A 10038-nucleotide genomic window follows, 5' to 3' on the forward strand; every position below is an offset into this window, starting at 1 on the left:
GCAGTAGTGGTACTAGTAGTACAATATGCTGCATCACCAAGACTCGGCACCTTTCCATATCCTCAAAACCCATTAATTCAATTTATTGGAAAGAACATGAAAGTAGACAAGGTGCACGGCAAAGCAAAGTAGAAAAGAAATCCAAAGCAGCGATAAGAGAGAGAGAGACACATACACACACAGAGCGGGGGAGAGAGAGAGAGAGAGAGAGAGAGAGAGAGAGAGAGAGAGAGAGAGAGAGAGAGAGAGAGAGAGAGAGAGAGAGAGATAAGCGGAACATGCATTATGGGCTGCAGCGCGCTGGTCGCATGGCGGATCAACATGACTTTGTGCACTGCACACAGTGTTCTGTACGCACTGAGGGAGCCGGCCCCGGAGGCCCTGATCAATCGACTGGATTTCCATGTCCGCTACAGTACAACAGCAGCCTGTCTTTCGGAAAGAATTAATGCGGAGAGAAGCAATTACCTCTCCAGTTAATCGGGTCCAGCGGATAATGCTCCGAAAATGTTCGTATAATGCCATTATAAATCATAGTGCTCCAAAAACTACCCTGTAATGCTGATTATAATGCTTCAACAAGGGCTATAATGCTCTTGGTTTGGAACAAAAATGGAAGAAATGCTGCACATTGTCAAACTTTATTCCAGGAAAGGATGCATTTAGCCGATCTGCCTCTGAAGCTGCTACAATATCTCTCACGAACTCCACCACTTCTTAGCACTATAAGACATGATCGCGTCTCCATTGACTGCTCTCCATTGCAACTTTGATGCAGGGCTGTGGCTGAACAGTGGGTGTATCAAATCTTTTCCCTTGCTTATCCATGTAGTGAGAGGTGAAACCATTATTGCTGGTGATCATTTGCATGCTGGAAGCCTATCATGGGAAGTGGTATTCATGCCTGCAGACAAAATGTCTTCATCTGAAACAGCTCACGTGAGGCCAGTTCCTGAGAGCCGGACGATCTCAGATCGAGATCCGATTTGCGGAAATCCTGAAAACACGTGGTCAGAAGTTATTTTGCCGCTCTACATCCTCTGCTTGCGCTGTCTTCTTCTCCTGGGGTTCCGTGGAGACAAATGGTTGGCCATAATCATGATAATACTCTTCTTTTCTGATAGCACTTGACTGTACTTGTACTTGTAGGCCTTGCATTACAATCGTCCACGACGAACTGTATGTGCTTCACCAGGAAAGTAAGACACGCGCTCCTGAGCACTCAAATCGACTTGGTACCGCGTCCATGAGAAATTCTAGTTCTTTTCGAGCCTGCTGAGCTGGACTCGGCAAAGGCAGTTGTTTGGAACAAGTTAGTTCTTTCTGTTTAATAATATAGCCGCTCCTTCATCCAGGTCCAAATAATATCAATGGACCAGTGTTTACTTCAGTATCGCTAGAGAATAGTAGAGATGCTTTGGCCAGAGCCTATGGCATAACAGGAAATCTCCTCTTCGTCTGTTTGATATTCACTTCGCGTACGTCTAGTCTCCTCCATGGCTCTCCATGATTTCTAAAAAAAAAAGAACTCCTCGTAAATCATCGTTACGGATTCTGTGTAACAGCCTCACTCAGTGCCTGAGTTGCAATTTGGGCATGCTACATCGCCTGTACATTTACCTGACCACATTGCTACATATGATAAAGACTTCATGTAGCAATGGCATTACCGATGTATGTAGTCAGGTAAATGTAGCATTGGTGCTAAAGATGTTACCTGTGTACACAATCACAAAGTCATGTGCCGGTACAATACAATATTCATGACGTTGCACCTCATGACTTTAGCCGATTGTTGTCAAAAACCTGATAAGTGATATATTTCCGACATTATCCACTAGGAAACTCGTTATGCCGCTCAAACCTCACATAATGCTCGTCTTGTTCCTTTCTAGTGCTCCATAATGCTCTGGTGCTCGGATACTCTCATAATGCCGAATATAATGCCGGCATTATCCGCTGTACCCTACCAGTTAATAGCTGAACATTTAGATGGAAAAACAGCAAAGATGAATTTCAAGGAAAGCACATTCTTAACACAGAGAAGTACTCGGATGGCGAGCCAAGGAAAATTTTACTGGAAGGAAACAAGGACTCAAGTGGGGCACAAGTTATGCGTTAAAGTCATTACCAACTAAACCAGATCGATGTTGAACAGTCAGACGCGCACCGGCAAGGTAGCACCAAGAGTACATAACGTAGCACCCGGTGGCAGACTGACATGGAGTACTGAGACATTCCACGGCAAGGAAGTGAGCTTGAGCACTGCTCCATAGTGCAGCCTGGTAACCAACGGGCTTCCAACTAAGTTACTTGGAAGATTCGTGGATATTAGTGATAATTTCAAAGAGGGGAAGGTAAGCGCCATCAAGCCGAACACAAGCTACATTCCAAGGCACAGACCAGTGGAATGCTGGCTTGTATGGGCTATGAAGCCACTGAAGGGCAGGGTTTTTGCCTTTTTGGTATGGTCTGCGTCATTGTGGTAAAGTAAAACTACACTTGCAAGTATGTGGTGTACATGTACTTGGTATTATCACTGACTCCCATACCATCATCTGAGATTTTTTGCTATACCTACTACTTGAAGCAGTCAAAATAATACATCCCAACAGTAGGCTTGTACGTGAAATGTAAACCGACTCAGATAGTATACAAACCGTGGCGCAGCCGGGCCCGAGGTTTGTACATGTATGATGGTTTATCTTTCAAGTACAAGTGTACTACTGAGGGGGATGTAATACTTATGCTGACCTTCATACAAATTCCTCCCAATCTCTAAAAAGGAGTTTTAATTGTGGTGGTATTATATGAGGTTTATATGCGCATCAGGTTTATATGCCCAATATAAACCACCTGCATCATGGGGAATCATGGATGGGGAAGTTGACTAGAAGTTTGAGTGAAAGGTCAGCATAGGACTTGGCTAACGTTATTTTGAGTAGTAGTAGGTTTTTCATTTTGACCCGACGAGACCATACGACGCTTGTAGATCACAGCACAGGTTGCGCTAGTTTACACGTCACAAATGGTACTGAGGTAGTGACAAAGATAGGTGAAAAGTAGACGCCAAGTGAAAGCCAACACATCATCACGAACGTCTAACGTCACATCTGAAGATTGCTAGCGGCACAAGACAAATACTTCACAAACCTCGATAATTGAAATTCAGCCAGCGGTATAGTGGAAGGAAGGCTGCTGGGTGCGACATAGAACTGTGGGCTGCTGAGGCGACGTATCCATCCTGATCTTGACTGCAAGGTTGGCGTCTAACGCTAAAATCCGAGCAGCAGATCAAATCCTTCCTCTGGTCAATGGCAGATTTCCTGGTCCAGGAGAAGTCATAATTCTTTGTGCCATCTTCAATAGGTCCGTCAAATACAGTAGTAGTAGGTTTTTCATTTCGACCCGACGAGACCATACGACGCTTGTAGATCACAGCACGAACAGTTCACCAGCCACACTCCACGAAAGCAAGTAGTAGTACTCCTGACAAGTCTTGTTTCGTTCCATAGAGATAATAACGGGGAACTCATCAGAGGAGAAGCAGTTGTTGAATGAAGGGGTTTAGCTGAATAATGCTATTTTATAGAAAAGATATTGGCGCACTGAGGTGTAAACACTCAACTAACTCACATATGTGACATATCAACACAAAAGGAATAGTGCAGAATGGAGGTGTTCTGAACCCTACCAGACACAACTATCACAAGTGCTAAATCATTCACAATGAGAAGGAGAGGTACACAGGAATAGGTTGCGCTAGTTTACACGTCACAAAATACTGAGGTAGTGACAAAGATAGGTGAAAAGTAGACGCCAAGTGAAAGCCAACAAATCATCACGAACGTCTAACGTCACATCTGAAGATTGCTAGCGGCACAAGACAAATACTTCACAAACCTCGATAATTGAAATTCAGCCAGCGGTATAGTGGAAGGAAGGCTGCTGGGTGTGACATGTAACTGTGGGCTGCTGAGGCGACGTATCCATCCTGATCTTGACTGCAAGATGTCACACCCAGCAGCCTTCCTTCCACTATACCGCTGGCTGAATTTCAATTATCGAGGTTTGTGAAGTACAGTCTGTATCGGCTATAGAGTGACCGGATATAAGAATATATCGGCTACAGTGATATTGGTACGAAATATCAAAAGCAAAACGTATTTTATCCTGTACAAATATCACTATAACCAATATTATCGGATGTAATGATATATCGGATATTATGATGGCAACATAGAATGAAAACATGCATAACACACTACATTATAATCGGCTATAGTGATAACTTTAAAATACATGTTGCAATAATATCAAAGGCCCTATTTTTTTACTTTCTTCACGTTGCTTATTTTGATAGTGACACATGTACATGTACATGTACATAACAGAATTTTTTATGGAAATGCGGGCACTGTCAACTATGCAGCATGCTCATTTGTCAAAACGCCATGCTGGAAGTATTCCCTTGCCTTTCATGTGTCGCTCGAAAAAAATCGATCGTATCGCATATAGTGATGCATCGGTTATAGTGATAAAATCACGGAAATCAAAAGGGTACGCTATAGCCGATACAGACTGTACAGTCAAACCTCGTTAGGACGAACACTGATAAGGCGAACTTTCCATTAGTACGAACTAAGGCCAATCCTATGGTTGGCCAGGCATCAATTCAAGTCAAAATCAAGTATTCGTTTACGACGAACTTCTGTACAGCGAACTTTCGCCAAGACGAACTATTTTCAAGTGTGATTTGAACAAAGTCAGTGTGGTCATGTACATGTAGTACGAACTTTCGGTCCACGAGCGTGCGCGTGCGCTGGCTGCCTTTTTTCTTCTTTTTTTCAATAGTCGAGGTCATATTGTACGTACGGTGCAAATTGTTTTCAAGCGTGTTTCTAACAAAATAATCAGTGCGTTGTACGAACTTTCGACACAGTCGTGATTCATTGCACTTTGTCATTGTACTTACCTGTATCTGGCTTATGCTAAGAATAACATGCTTCCCATGTACCACATGTATGCACCTTCACGTAAATACAATCCATCTGATATGCATATCGATTTTTTGTCAGATCTGGATAAGAAGAACTCCCGATAAGACAAACAAATGTGTTCAGTCCCTTGAAGTTCGTCCTAACGAGGTTTGACTGTATTGGAAAGGCTTCCTGTCTGAAGCCTTTCCATACTGGTACTCGATGTTCCAGTTTTGTGACACGAGAATGGCACGAGAATTAGTGTACCGCTGAGTGTACCGCTATACACGTGGTCGACACGTAGTCGACACGTTGTTGATACTTTTTTGACACGTGACCCCGTCAACGGTCTGCTTTGTGCCAATGCCACTCGGTAAACGCCGATGTCGCGTACGACAAAGACGACTATCCCGTACGCGAAATAGTTGAGAATTGCATGACGTGGACCTGACGGCAAGGACAACTGCGAGGAGGCCCCTTTCGGTACCCCTGACGGGAAGGAGAACTGCAGAAGTCGACGAAGTCGAACGAGGAGGCCCCTTTCCCGTACCCCATACTGCAAAGTGCCATTGATGGATACCTTTTGCACCTGGAACGACCCCTTAAACGCTGTCGCGGCGACTATCCCGTACGCGAAATAGTTGAGAACTGCTGACGCGGACCTTTTGCACCTGGAACGGCCCCGTAAACGCTGTCGTGTCGGCGGAGTGAATGTGCAGGGTACTAGGGGGAAAAGAATTGCTGCAAAGACGTCCCCTCTACTAGGCTCTAGGCCTTTGCCTTTGGAGACATGGCGAACTGAATGCGCAGGGCGAAAAGAATTGCTGCAAAGACGTCCGCTCTAGGCCTTTGGAGACATCGTGGGAACTCCTTCCGGTACTATACAAACTGCTGACGTGGCCGTGGACATGTACATGGAGAGTCATGGTGGGACTTCATGTACATGGATACATGGTGGGAATTCCTTCCGGCACCCCCGTACCGCAAAGCCAACGGTGGGGAAGGAGAAGTGCAGACGTGCAGGAAGACGAACGAGGAGGAACCAGGACGAGCGAGCAATGGCAGGACTAGCTGGACCGTAAGTAATAGCTGAATTGTGCATGACAACTTGACATCCATGCGGCACTCGCCACTTGCCACTGCATATTTCTTGTCCACTAACAATGTCTCTCCTCTGCCCCCTGTGTGTCCACGGCCCTGTTGCTGAATTGGCCCGATGAATCGAATGTCTTCCGCAACTGGAACGGCCCCGTGAAAGCTGTCGCGTCGGCGACTGAATGCGCAGGAGGGAAAATATTGCTGCGAAGACGTCTCCTCTAGACGACGGTAAGGCACCCCATTGATATGTTGCCAGTGTGTGCCAGGGTATCGCGCGATGGTGAATGAGGAATGATGAAGGGTACGGTGGGACTGTAGACCTGTTACCTTCTACTAACACGTTATCAGGTGGAGAGTGTCTTGTACTCACGTTATCAGGTCGAGAGCGTATTGTAGTCACTCTCTCTATTCCTGTACTTCATTACGTTTAAGGTGTACGTATAACTTCTCAAAAAAAGTTAATGGTCTACAGTCGTGTCGGAAGGGTACGGTGGGACTGTAGACATGTTACCTTCTAACACGTTATCAGGTGGAGAGTGTCTTGTACTCACGTTATCACTATATCAGGTCGAGAGCGTATTGTAGTCACTCTCTCTATTCCTGTACTTCATTACGTTTCAGGTGTACGTATAACTTTTCCAAAAAATTTAATGGTTCACGTCTTCAGATAGAGAGCGTATTGCACCCACTGTCTAGTCTCTGTAGTGCATTGAGATTTTGTTGATCGAACATGAAATGGATACACAGACGAAGCCAGGCCAAGTACATGGCGAGATGTCGCCAGAAGAACGTCTTCAGGTAGAGAGCGTATTGCACCCACTGTCTAGTCGATTTTGTGGATCGCACATGAAATGGATACACAGACAAAGCAGGCCAAGTACATGAGAGAGTGGACGATGTGCAGATCGAAACGGCCTGCGGGTACTTCATTAAAGTTACCCGTGACATAACTAGGATAAAAGTTAATCACTGCAAAAACATTGCCAAGTATGTGAGCACTTTGGACTTGACAGAAGAGTGCACGGGCGACGTTGACAAAACATACTGCGGTGACTGTCACTATCATGACAGCAGGGCACATCGCACGCAGCATCGCAGATCGTGTCGAATTGCGCATCATAATATTGCAAAATTGCTCCTGTGCATGCAAGTGGATTTCATTGCACTTCTCAGTTTGGGAAATGCTCGATTATGACAATTCTCCGTGTGAGTGCACTAGCCCTGAACAGACATGTAGGTGAACCGTTTGTGGTGTCTCATAGCCTACCTCACGACCTTCTGCTTTCTTTCTTCATCACTTGTATCTTGCAGGTATATCATCCCGTGACGACCACATTGAAGTCTGAATTTGAAGTGTGAAGATGCTTCAGCAACCACATCGTACTTTTCCATTGCTTTCATTGTGCTTCTACTGTGCATGTGTGTAAGTTGCCCTGCTGTGTGTAAGTGCCTGGCGGCAGACAGATGGAATGCTCTTCCCACTGACTGCCGTCAGGCCCCGTCTCTTACTCTGTATGTAAACATGGTAAAAATTCACCTAGGGTTCCCAGTAAAAAGGCAACGCCTGTTGGGACTCCCCTAGTAAAATAATAAAATCTACTACTACTACTACTACTACTAAGTTGTGGGGTAAACATGTGATGACATTGTATGCTGGCGACATGGTCAGATGTTCATGCGTCTAACGTACACCTGCATGTTATGCATTGAAAAGGGCTTGCCACTTGCGATCCTGGGACGAGTATCAGGTCCGCTTTGTCCTGTGTGGGCTGTATCAGATTGTTGTTCACTTCTCTATCTGTTGGATATGTGACTTTCTGCAAGTTTCTGGTGTATGATGGCCACGTCCTTGCTTGTCACTTTGTATGATATTACATTCTGTATTCGCTGCTTCCATGGCATGGTCTGCAAACTGCAATCCTTGGGCAAATGTCATGTTTGCTATGTTGTGCTTTGGCCGTCAGCTTGTCTACACGCTGTAGTTGAATTATTTTTGTTTCACAACTGACTTCCTCAAGTACGGTGGCCACTGCTTTGCATGGCATTATACATGAAGAATTTCCTGTTTGTGTCGTGTGCATGTGCGTATGTGTGCGTGGTCACGTGTGTGTGCCGTGTGCATACACATGTTTGTGTATCTGTGTGCGGGGTAGCGAGGCGGGGAGGGCTGGTATGTATCAGTGTGTTATTGCAATCGCATGGCTACATACAGTACATCGCGCGCGTGGTCATCATGTTTACCTTCGGGGTTGGGGTGGGGAGGGAACGGAAAAAGAGCTGAAATTATCCATATAAAAATCGCTCTGTGAGCGGTTCTGAAAAACCTTTACTGGTACTGCCCCGTCGTAAAAGTAAGAAATTAGAACTGGCCCATTGTCCCCCCAAATGCGAACTGATCCACCTAAATCGCGAATGACGGGACCCGAACGCACCAGTAGCACGAGGTTCCTACCTGTGGATGCAGATGGGGACGTTGGTCCGGACCATAGGCCATGTACTGTACTAGCGGTAGGCTTCCCTATCAAAATAATAAATTCTACTGCTACTACTGGTGTTACCCTATGATAATTGCCGTGATCCTGTGCCCTCCCGACCTCGTGCTACTGGTGCGTTCGGGTCCCGTCATTCGCGATTTAGGTGGATCAGTTCGCATTTGGGGGGACAATGGGCCAGTTCTAATTTCTTACTTTTACGACGGGGCAGTACCAGTAAAGGTTTTTCAGAACCGCTCACAGAGCGATTTTTATATGGATAATTTGTCTTGTGCCGCTAGCAATCTTCAGATGTGACGTTAGACGTTCGTGATGATTTGTTGGCTTTCACTTGGCGTCTACTTTTCACCTATCTTTGTCACTACCTCAGTATTTTGTGACGTGTAAACTAGCGCAACCTATTCCTGTGTACCTCTCCTTCTCATTGTGAATGATTTAGCACTTGTGATAGTTGTGTCTGGTAGGGTTCAGAACACCTCCATTCTGCACTATTCCTTTTGTGTTGATATGTCACATATGTGAGTTAGTTGAGTGTTTACACCTCAGTGCGCCAATATCTTTTCTATAAAATAGCATTATTCAGCTAAACCCCTTCATTCAACAACTGCTTCTCCTCTGATGAGTTTCCCGTTATTATCTCTATGGAACGAAACAAGACTTGTCAGGAGTACTACTACTTGCTTTCGTGGAGTGTGGCTGGTGAACTGTTCGTGCTGTGATCTACAAGCGTCGTATGGTCTCGTCGGGTCGAAATGAAAAACCTACTACTACTGTATTTGACGGACCTATTGAAGATGGCACAAAGAATTATGACTTCTCCTGGACCAGGAAATCTGCCATTGACCAGAGGAAGGATTTGATCTGCTGCTCGGATTTTAGCGTTAGACGCCAACCTTGCAGTCAAGATCAGGATGGATACGTCGCCTCAGCAGCCCACAGTTCTATGTCACACCCAGCAGCCTTCCTTCCACTATACCGCTGGCTGAATTTCAATTATCGAGGTTTGTGAAGTATTTGTCTTGTGCCGCTAGCAATCTTCAGATGTGACGTTAGACGTTCGTGATGATGTGTTGGCTTTCACTTGGCGTCTACTTTTCACCTATCTTTGTCACTACCTCAGTACCATTTGTGACGTGTAAACAAAAAAAAAAAAAGGCTAGCGCAACCTATTCCTGTGTACCTCTCCTTCTCATTGTGAATGATTTAGCACTTGTGATAGTTGTGTCTGGTAGGGTTCAGAACACCTCCATTCTGCACTATTCCTTTTGTGTTGATATGTCACATATGTGAGTTAGTTGAGTGTTTACACCTCAGTGCGCCGATATCTTTTCTATAAAATAGCATTATTCAGCTAAACCCCTTCATTCAACAACTGCTTCTCCTCTGATGAGTTCCCCGTTATTATCTCTATGGAACGAAACAAGACTTGTCAGGAGTACTACTACTTGCTTTCGTGGAGTGTGGCTGGT

Source organism: Sycon ciliatum, chromosome 1, assembly GCF_964019385.1.
Source record: "Sycon ciliatum chromosome 1, ocSycCili1.1, whole genome shotgun sequence".
Lineage (NCBI taxonomy): Eukaryota > Metazoa > Porifera > Calcarea > Leucosolenida > Sycettidae > Sycon > Sycon ciliatum.